Here is a 10,487-nt window from a genome sequence, read left to right as displayed (position 1 = left end):
AATGTCAAAGGTCACACATTAATACAGTTTGATGAAGAAAGCAATGTCAAAGGTCTCAAATTAATACAGTTTGGTGAATAAAACAATGAGAAAGGTTACACATTAATACAGTTTGATGAAGAAAACAATGTCAAAGGTCACACATTAATACAGTTTGATGAATAAAACAATGACAAAGGTTACACATTAATACAGTTTGATGAAGAAAGCAATGTCAAAGATCACACATTAATACAGTTTGGTGAATAAAACAATGTCAAAGGTCACACATTAATACAGTTTGGTGAATAAAACAATGTCAAAGGTTACACATTAATACAGTTTAGTGAATTAAACAATGTCAAAGGTCACACATTAATACAGTTTGGTGAATTAAACATTGTAAAAGGTCACAAATTAATACAGTTTGGTGAATAAAGTAAAGTCACATCTCACACATTAATACAGTTTGGTGAATAAAACAATGTCAAAGATCACACATTAATACAGTTTGGTCAATTAAACAATGTCAAAGGTCACACATTAATACAGTTTGGTGAATAAAGTAAAGTCACATGTCACCCATGAATACAGTCTGATGAAGAAAGCAATGTCAATGGTCACACATGAATACAGTTTGGTGAAGAAAGCAATGTCAAAGGTCACATATTATTACAGTTTGGTGAATAAAGTAAAGTCACATGTCACACATGAATATAGTCTGATGAAGAAAGCAATGTCAAAGGTCACACATTAATACAGTTTGGTGAATAAAGTAAACTCACATGTCACACATGAATACAGTTTGGTGAATAAAACAATGTCAAAGGTCAAACATTAATACAGTTTGGTGAATAAAGTAAACTCACATGTCACACATGAATACAGTCTGATGAAGAAAGCAATGTCAAAGTCACACATTAATACAGTTTGGTGAATAAAACAATGTCAAAGGTAACACATTTATACAATTTGGTGAATAAAGCAGTCACATGTCACACATGAATACAGTCTGATGAAGAAAGCAATGTCAAAGGTCACACATTAATACAGTTTGGTGAATAAAGTAAAGTCACATGTCACACATGAATACAGTCTGATGAAGAAAGCAATGTCAAAGGTAACACATTAATACAGTTTGGTGAATAAAGTAAAGTCACATGTCACACATGAATACAGTCTGATTGAAGAAAGCAATGTCAAAGGTAACACATTATTACAGTTTGGTGAATAAAGTAAAGTCACTTGTCACACATTAATACAGTTTGGTGAATAAATCAATGTCAAATTCACACATTAATACAGTTAGGTGAATAAAGTAAAGTCACTTATCACACATGAATACAGTCTGATGAAGAAAGCAATGTCAAAGGTCACATTAATACAGTTTGGTGAATAAGTAAAGTCACATGTCACACATGAATATAGTCTGATGAAGAAAGCAATGTCAAAGGTCACACATTAATACAGTTTGGTGAATAAAGTAAACTCACATGTCACACATGAATACAGTTTGGTGAAGAAAGCAATGTCAAAGGTCACACATTATTACAGTTTGGTGAATAAAACAATGTCAAAGGTCACACATTAATACAGTTTGATGAAGAAAGCAATGTCAAAGATCACACATTAATACAGTTTGATGAATAAAACAATGACAAAGGTTACACATTAATACAGTTTGATGAAGAAAACAATGTCAAAGGTCACACATTAATACAGTTTGGTGAATAAAACAATGACAAAGGTTACACATTAATACAGTTTGATGAAGAAAACAATGTCAAAGGTCACACATTAATACAGTTTGATGAAGAAAGCAATGTCAAAGATCACACATTAATACAGTTTGGTGAACAAAACAATGTCAAAGGTCACACATTAATACAGTTTGGTGAATAAACAATGTCAAAGGTTACACATTAATACAGTTTAGTGAAATAAACAATGTCAAAGGTCACACATTAATACAGTTTGGTGAATTAAACAATGTAAAAGGTCACATATTAATACAGTTTGGTGAATAAAGTAAAGTCACATGTCACACATTAATACAGTTTGGTGAATAAAACAATGTCAAAGATCACACATTAATACAGTTTGGTCAATTAAACAATGTCAAAGGTCACACATTAATACAGTTTGGTCAATTAAACAATGTCAAAGGTCACACATTAATACAGTTTGATGAAGAAAACAATGTCAAAGGTCACACATTAATACAGTTTGATGAATAAAACAATGACAAAGGTTACACATTAATACAGTTTAGTGAATTAAACAATGTCAAAGGTCACACATTAATACAGGTTGGTCAATTAACAATGTCAAAGGTCACACATTAATACAGTTTGGTCAATTAAAACAATGTCAAAGGTCACACATTAATACAGTTTGATGAATAAAACAATGACAAAGGTTACACATTAATACAGTTTGGTGAATAAATCAATGTCAAATTCACACATTAATACAGTTAGGTGAATAAAGTAAAGTCACTTATCACACATGAATACAGTCTGATGAAGAAAGCAATGTCAAAGGTCACATTAATACAGTTTGGTGAATAAAGTAAAGTCACATGTCACACATGAATATAGTCTGATGAAGAAAGCAATGTCAAAGGTCACACATTAATACAGTTTGGTGAATAAAGTAAACTCACATGTCACACATGAATACAGTTTGGTGAAGAAAGCAATGTCAAAGGTCACACATTATTACAGTTTGGTGAATAAAACAATGTCAAAGGTCACACATTAATACAGTTTGATGAAGAAAGCAATGTCAAAGATCACACATTAATACAGTTTGATGAATAAAACAATGACAAAGGTTACACATTAATACAGTTTGATGAAGAAAACAATGTCAAAGGTCACACATTAATACAGTTTGGTGAATAAAACAATGACAAAGGTTACACATTAATACAGTTTGATGAAGAAAACAATGTCAAAGGTCACACATTAATACAGTTTGATGAAGATAGCAATGTCAAAGATCACACATTAATACAGTTTGGTGAACAAAACAATGTCAAAGGTCACACATTAATACAGTTTGGTGAATAAAACAATGTCAAAGGTTACACATTAATACAGTTTAGTGAAATAAACAATGTCAAAGGTCACACATTAATACAGTTTGGTGAATTAAACAATGTAAAAGGTCACACATTAATACAGTTTGGTGAATAAAGTAAAGTCACATGTCACACATGAATACAGTCTGATGAAGAAAGCAATGTCAAAGGTCACATTAATACAGTTTGGTGAATAAAGTAAAGTCACATGTCACACATGAATATAGTCTGATGAAGAAAGCAATGTCAAAGGTCACACATTAATACAGTTTGGTGAATAAAGTAAACTCACATGTCACACATGAATACAGTTTGGTGAAGAAAGCAATGTCAAAGGTCACACATTATTACAGTTTGGTGAATAAACAATGTCAAAGGTCACACATTAATACAGTTTGATGAAGAAAGCAATGTCAAAGATCACACATTAATACAGTTTGATGAATAAAACAATGACAAAGGTTACACATTAATACAGTTTGATGAAGAAAACAATGTCAAAGGTCACACATTAATACAGTTTGGTGAATAAAACAATGACAAAGGTTACACATTAATACAGTTTGATGAAGAAAACAATGTCAAAGGTCACACATTAATACAGTTTGATGAAGATAGCAATGTCAAAGATCACACATTAATACAGTTTGGTGAACAAAACAATGTCAAAGGTCACACATTAATACAGTTTGGTGAATAAAACAATGTCAAAGGTTACACATTAATACAGTTTAGTGAAAAAAACAATGTCAAAGGTCACACATTAATACAGTTTGGTGAATTAAACAATGTAAAAGGTCACATATTAATACAGTTTGGTGAATAAAGAAAGTCACATGTCACACATTAATACAGTTTGGTGAATAAAACAATGTCAAATATCACACATTAATACAGTTTGGTCAATTAAACAATGTCAAAGGTCACACATTAATACAGTTTGGTCAATTAAACAATGTCAAAGGTCACACATTAATACAGTTTGATGAAGAAAACAATGTCAAAGGTCACACATTAATACAGTTTGATGAATAAAACAATGACAAAGGTTACACATTAATACAGTTTAGTGAATTAAACAATGTCAAAGGTCACACATTAATACAGTTTGGTCAATTAAACAATGTCAAAGGTCACACATTAATACAGTTTGGTCAATTAAACAATGTCAAAGGTCACACATTAATACAGTTTGATGAATAAAACAATGACAAAGGTTACACATTAATACAGTTTGATGAATAAAGCAATGTCAAAGATCACACATTAATACAGTTTGGTCAATTAAACAATGTCAAAGGTCACACATTAATACAGTTTGATGAAGAAAACAATGTCAAAGGTCACACATTAATACAGTTTGGTGAATAAAACAATGTCAAAGGTCACACATTAATACAGTTTGGTGAATAAAACAATGTCAAAGGTTACACATTAATACAGGTTAGTGAATTAAACAATGTCAAAGGTCACAAATTAATACAGTTTGGTGAATAAAGTAAAGTCACATGTCACACATTAATACAGTTTGGTGAATAAAACAATGTCAAAGATCACACATTAATACAGTTTGGTGAATTAAACAATGTCAAAGGTCACACATTAATACAGTTTGGTGAATTAAACAATGTCAAAGGTCACACATTAATACAGTTTGGTGAATTAAACAATGTCAAAGGTCACAAATGAGTACAGTTTGGTGAATAAAGTCACATGTCACACATTAATACAGTTTGATACAGAAAACAATGTCAAAGGTTACACATTAATACAGTTTGATGAAGAAAACAATGTCAAAGGTCACACATTAATACAGTTTGATGAAGAAAACAATGTCAAAGGTCACACATTAATACAGTTTGATGAAGAAAACAATGTCAAAGGTCACACATTAATACAGTTTGGTGAATAAAACAATGTCAAAGGTCACACATTAATACAGTTTGGTGAATTAAACAATGTCAAAGGTCACACATTAATACAGTTTGATGAAGAAAGCAATGTCAAAGGTCACACATTAATACAGTTTGGTGAATAAAACAATGTCCAAGGTCACACATTAATACAGTTTGGTGAATAAAACAATGTCAAGGTCACACATTAATACAGTTTGGTGAATAAAACAATGTCAAAGGTCACACATTAATACAGTTTGATGAAGAAAGCAATGTCAAAGGTCACACATTAATACAGTTTGGTGAATAAAACAATGTCAAAGGTCACACATTAATACAGTTTGGTGAATAAAACAATGTAAAAGGTCACACATTAATACAGTTTGGTGAATAAAACAATGTCCAAGGTCACACATTAATACAGTTTGGTGAATAAAACAATGTCAAAGGTCACACATTAATACAGTTTGGTGAATAAAACAATGTAAAAGGTCACACATTAATACAGTTTGGTGAATAAAACAATGTCCAAGGTCACACATTAATACAGTTTGGTGAATAAAACAATGTCAAAGGTCACACATTAATACAGTTTGGTGAATAAAACTATGTCAAAGGTCACACATTAATACAGTTTGGTGAATAAAACAATGTCAAAGGTCACATTAATACAGTTTGATGAAGAAAGCAATGTCAAAGGTCACAAATTAATACAGTTTGGTGAATAAAACAATGACAAAGGTTACACATTAATACAGTTTGATACAGAAAACAATGTCAAAGGTCACACATTAATACAGTTTGATAAAGAAAACAATGTCAAAGGTTACACATTAATACAGTTTGATGAAGAAAACAATGTCAAAGGTCACACATTAATACAGTTTGATGAAGAAAACAATGTCAAAGGTCACACATGAATACAGTTTGGTGAAGAAAGCAATGTCAAAGGTCACATTAATACAGTTTGGTGAATAAAGTAAAGTCACATGTCACACATCAATATAGTCTGATGAAGAAAGCAATGTCAAAGGTCACACATTAATACAGTTTGATGAATAAAACAATGTCAAAGATCACACATTAATACAGTTTGATGAATAAAACAATGACAAAGGTTACACATTAATACAGTTTGATGAAGAAAACAATGTCAAAGGTCACACATTAATACAGTTTGGTGAATAAAACAATGATAAACGTTACACATTAATACAGTTTGATGAAGAAAACAATGTCAAAGGTCACACATTAATACAGTTTGATGAATAAAACAATGACAAAGGTTACACATTAATACAGTTTGGTCAATTAAACAATGTCAAAGGTCACACATTAATACAGTTTGATGAAGAAAACAATGTCAAAGGTCACACATTAATACAGTTTGGTGAATAAAACAATGTCAAAGGTCACACATTAATACAGTTTGGTGAATAAAACAATGTCAAAGGTTACACATTAATACAGGTTAGTGAATTAAACAATGTCAAAGGTCACACATTAATACAGTTTGGTGAATAAAGTAAAGTCACATGTCACACATTAATACAGTTTGGTGAATAAAACAATGTCAAAGATCACACATTAATACAGTTTGGTCAATTAAACAATGTCAAAGGTCACACATTAATACAGTTTGGTGAATTAAACAATGTCAAAGGTCACACATTAATACAGTTTGGTGAATTAAACAATGTCAAAGGTCACAAATGAGTACAGTTTGGTGAATAAAGTCACATGTCACACATTAATACAGTTTGATACAGAAAACAATGTCAAAGGTCACACATTAATACAGTTTGATGAAGAAAACAATGTCAAAGGTCACACATTAATACAATTTGATGAAGAAAACAATGTCAAAGGTCACACATTAATACAGTTTGATGAAGAAAACAATGTCAAAGGTCACACATTAATATAGTTTGGTGAATAAAACAATGTCAAAGGTCACACATTAATACAGTTTGATGAAGAAAGCAATGTCAAAGGTCACACATTAATATAGTTTGGTGAATAAAACAATGTCAAAGGTCACACATTAATACAGTCTGATGAAGAAAGCAATGTCAAAGGTCACACATTAATACAGTTTGGTGAATAAAACAATATCAAAGGTCACACATTAATACAGTTTGGTGAATTAAACAATGTCAAAGGTCACACATTAATACAGTTTGATGAAGAAAGCAATGTCAAAGGTCACACATTAATACAGTTTGGTGAATTAAACAATGTCAAAGGTCACACATTAATACAGTTTGGTGAATAAAACAATGTAAAAGGTCACACATTAATACAGTTTGGTGAATTAAACAATATCAAAGGTCACACATTAATACAGTTTGGTGAATAAAACAATGTCAAAGATCACACATTAATACAGTTTGGTAAATTAAACAATGTCAAAGGTCACACATTAATACAGTTTGGTGAATTAAACAATGTCAAAGGTCACACATTAATACAGTTTGGTGAATTAAACAATGTCAAAGGTCACAAATGAATACAGTTTGGTGAATAAAGTCACATGTCACACATTAATACAGTTTGATCAAGAAAGCAATGTCAAAGGTCATAAATTAATACAGTTTGGTGAATAAAACAATGTCAAAGGTCACACATTAATACAGTTTGGTGAATAAAACAATGTCAAAGGTCACACATTAATACAGGTTGGTGAATAAAACAATGTCAAAGGTCACACATTAATACAGTTTGGTGAATAAAACAATGTCAAAGGTCACACATTAATACAGTTTGATGAAGAAAGCAATGTCAAAGGTCACAAATTAATACAGTTTGGTGAATAAAACAATGACAAAGGTTACACATTAATACAGTTTGATGAAGAAAACAATGTCAAAGGTCACACATTAATACAGTTTGATGAAGAAAACAATGTCAAAGGTCACACATTAATACAGTTTGATGAAGAAAACAATGTCAAAGGTCACACATTAATACAGTTTGATAAAGAAAACAATGTCAAAGGTTACACATTAATACAGTTTGATAAAGAAAACAATGTCAAAGGTCACACATTAATACAGTTTGATAAAGAAAACAATGTCAAAGGTTACACATTAATACAGTTTGATGAAGAAAACAATGTCAAAGGTCACACATTAATACAGTTTGATGAAGAAAACAATGTCAAAGGTCACACATTAATACAGTTTGATGAAGAAAACAATGTCAAAGGTCACACATTAATACAGTTTGGTGAATAAAACAATGTCAAAGGTCACATATTAATACAGTTTGATGAAGAAAGCAATGTCAAAGGTCACACATTAATACAGTTTGGTGAATAAAACAATATCAAAGGTCACACATTAATACAGTTTGGTGAATAAAACAATGTCAAAGGTTACACATTAATACAGTTTGGTGAATTAAACAATGTCAAAGGTCACACATTAATACAGTTTGATGAAGAAAGCAATGTCAAAGGTCACACATTAATACAGTTTGGTGAATAAAACAATATCAAAGGTCACACATTAATACAGTTTGGTGAATAAAACAATGTCCAAGGTCACACATTAATACAGTTTGGTGAATAAAACAATATCAAAGGTCACACATTAATACAGTTTGGTGAATAAAACAATGTCCAAGGTCACACATTAATACAGTTTGGTGAATAAAACAATGTCAAAGGTCACACATTAATACAGTTTGGTGAATAAAACAATGTCAAAGGTTACACATTAATACAGTTTGGTGAATAAAACAATGTCAAAGGTCACACATTAATACAGTTTGATGAAGAAAGCAATGTCAAAGGTCACACATTAATACAGTTTGATGAATAAAACAATGTCAAAGGTCACACATTAATACAGTTTGGTGAATAAAACAATGTCAAAGGTCACACATTAATACAGTTTGGTGAATTAAACAATGTCAAAGGTCACACATTAATACAGTTTGGTGAATAAAACAATGTCAAAGGTCACACATTAATACAGTTTGGTGAATAAAACAATGTCAAAGGTTACACATTATACAGTTTGATGAAGAAAACAATGTCACATGTCAGAAATTAATGCAGTCTGATGAATAAAGTCACATGTCACACATTATTACAGTCTGGTGAATAAAACAAAGTCACATGTCACACATTAATACAGTCTGATGAAGAAAGCAAAACATTTGAATGCACACATGCCCAAATGTGTCCCCGCTGGTTTTTGCTGGGAACAATTACGCGGATAAATGATTTAACTACCAAGCAGCCCCCCTTCATGCACCGTGCAGCCTCCAGATGTACATTTGTGCTGCACACATGATTTGAACATTGATGGAATGAAAATGTTTCCTATTAACAGAAACAAATGCATCATGTGGTGGCGCCTTCATAGCAAAATGTGTGCAGTTAACAGCTCCGATTACATAAAGGAAACCGGCTGTCACTGCAAAATGCTCTGTCATGTTGCAACATACCTGGATGCGATTTGGATGATTGCGCTCCACACAGCTGGCACTGCTCAGTGCACGTTTCACAGACACACTCCTGACCGATCAGCCAGCTCACGCTGGAATGCCCCTGATGCCAGGACGCCCAGTGTAGTCAGCACCTGTGTGGGCACAGACAACCCCTGGCTCGTCGCCATATTGCGTTCTGGGCTGAACACAGTTCTGTGCGCAACTTCAGTAACAGTTTCCTTGGTAATCGAAATCAGTTTATGAGCCAATTAACGTCATTTGCAAGTAAATAAATCCTCGTGTTTCCTGAGTACACGCTCACGTCGGATTGCACCATTTGCAAGGTCCTCTAACAGCGCTGACACAGCCACTTTTTTTTTTTACCATTTTACGCATCACTTTGCACGTGCTTTTATATCCACACATACGAGGTCTATTAGATAAGAAACTGACACTTTTAATTTTTTTTTAACTATATGGATTTGAATGACGTGCGATTACACCAATCACGCTTGAACCCTCGTGCGCATGCGTGAGTTTTTTCACGCGTGTCGGTGACGTCATTTCCCTGTGGGCAGGCCTTGAGTGAGATGTGGTCCCGCCCTCTCGGCTGAATTCCTTTGTTTCACACGCTGCTCAAGACGGCGTGCGTTGTTATCAAAATTTTTTCTGGACCTGTGAGGAATATCCGAGTGGACACTATTCGAGAAATGTAGCTGGTTTTCGGTGAAAAGTTTAACGGCTGATGAGAGATTATGGGGTGTTTCTGTCGCTGTAAGGACTTCCCACGTAGTGGGACGTCGCGCAGCGCTTCTAGGCTTCCATGAAAACATCCTAATTTAAGGCTTAATTCACCCAGGACATCGTGAGAGAACAGAGAAGATTCAGAAGAGGCCGGCATGAGGACTTTATGCGGACATTCCACTGTTTAAGGACATTTTGTAATGAAAGACGTGCGCAGCGCACACAGATTCGCCGAGTCGTCACGGAAACGACTCGGCGAATCTGTGTGCGCCGCGACAGGAAAAACACCTCCGTGTTGAAAACCATTTGTAAAATTCAGGCGGCTTTTGATGGCTTTCAACAAGTGA

The sequence above is a fragment of the Thalassophryne amazonica genome, unplaced genomic scaffold, assembly GCF_902500255.1.
Source record: "Thalassophryne amazonica unplaced genomic scaffold, fThaAma1.1, whole genome shotgun sequence".
In the NCBI taxonomy this organism is placed as follows: domain Eukaryota; kingdom Metazoa; phylum Chordata; class Actinopteri; order Batrachoidiformes; family Batrachoididae; genus Thalassophryne; species Thalassophryne amazonica.
The sequence above is the reverse complement of the archived record's forward strand: the minus strand, read 5'-3'. Positions refer to the sequence as shown.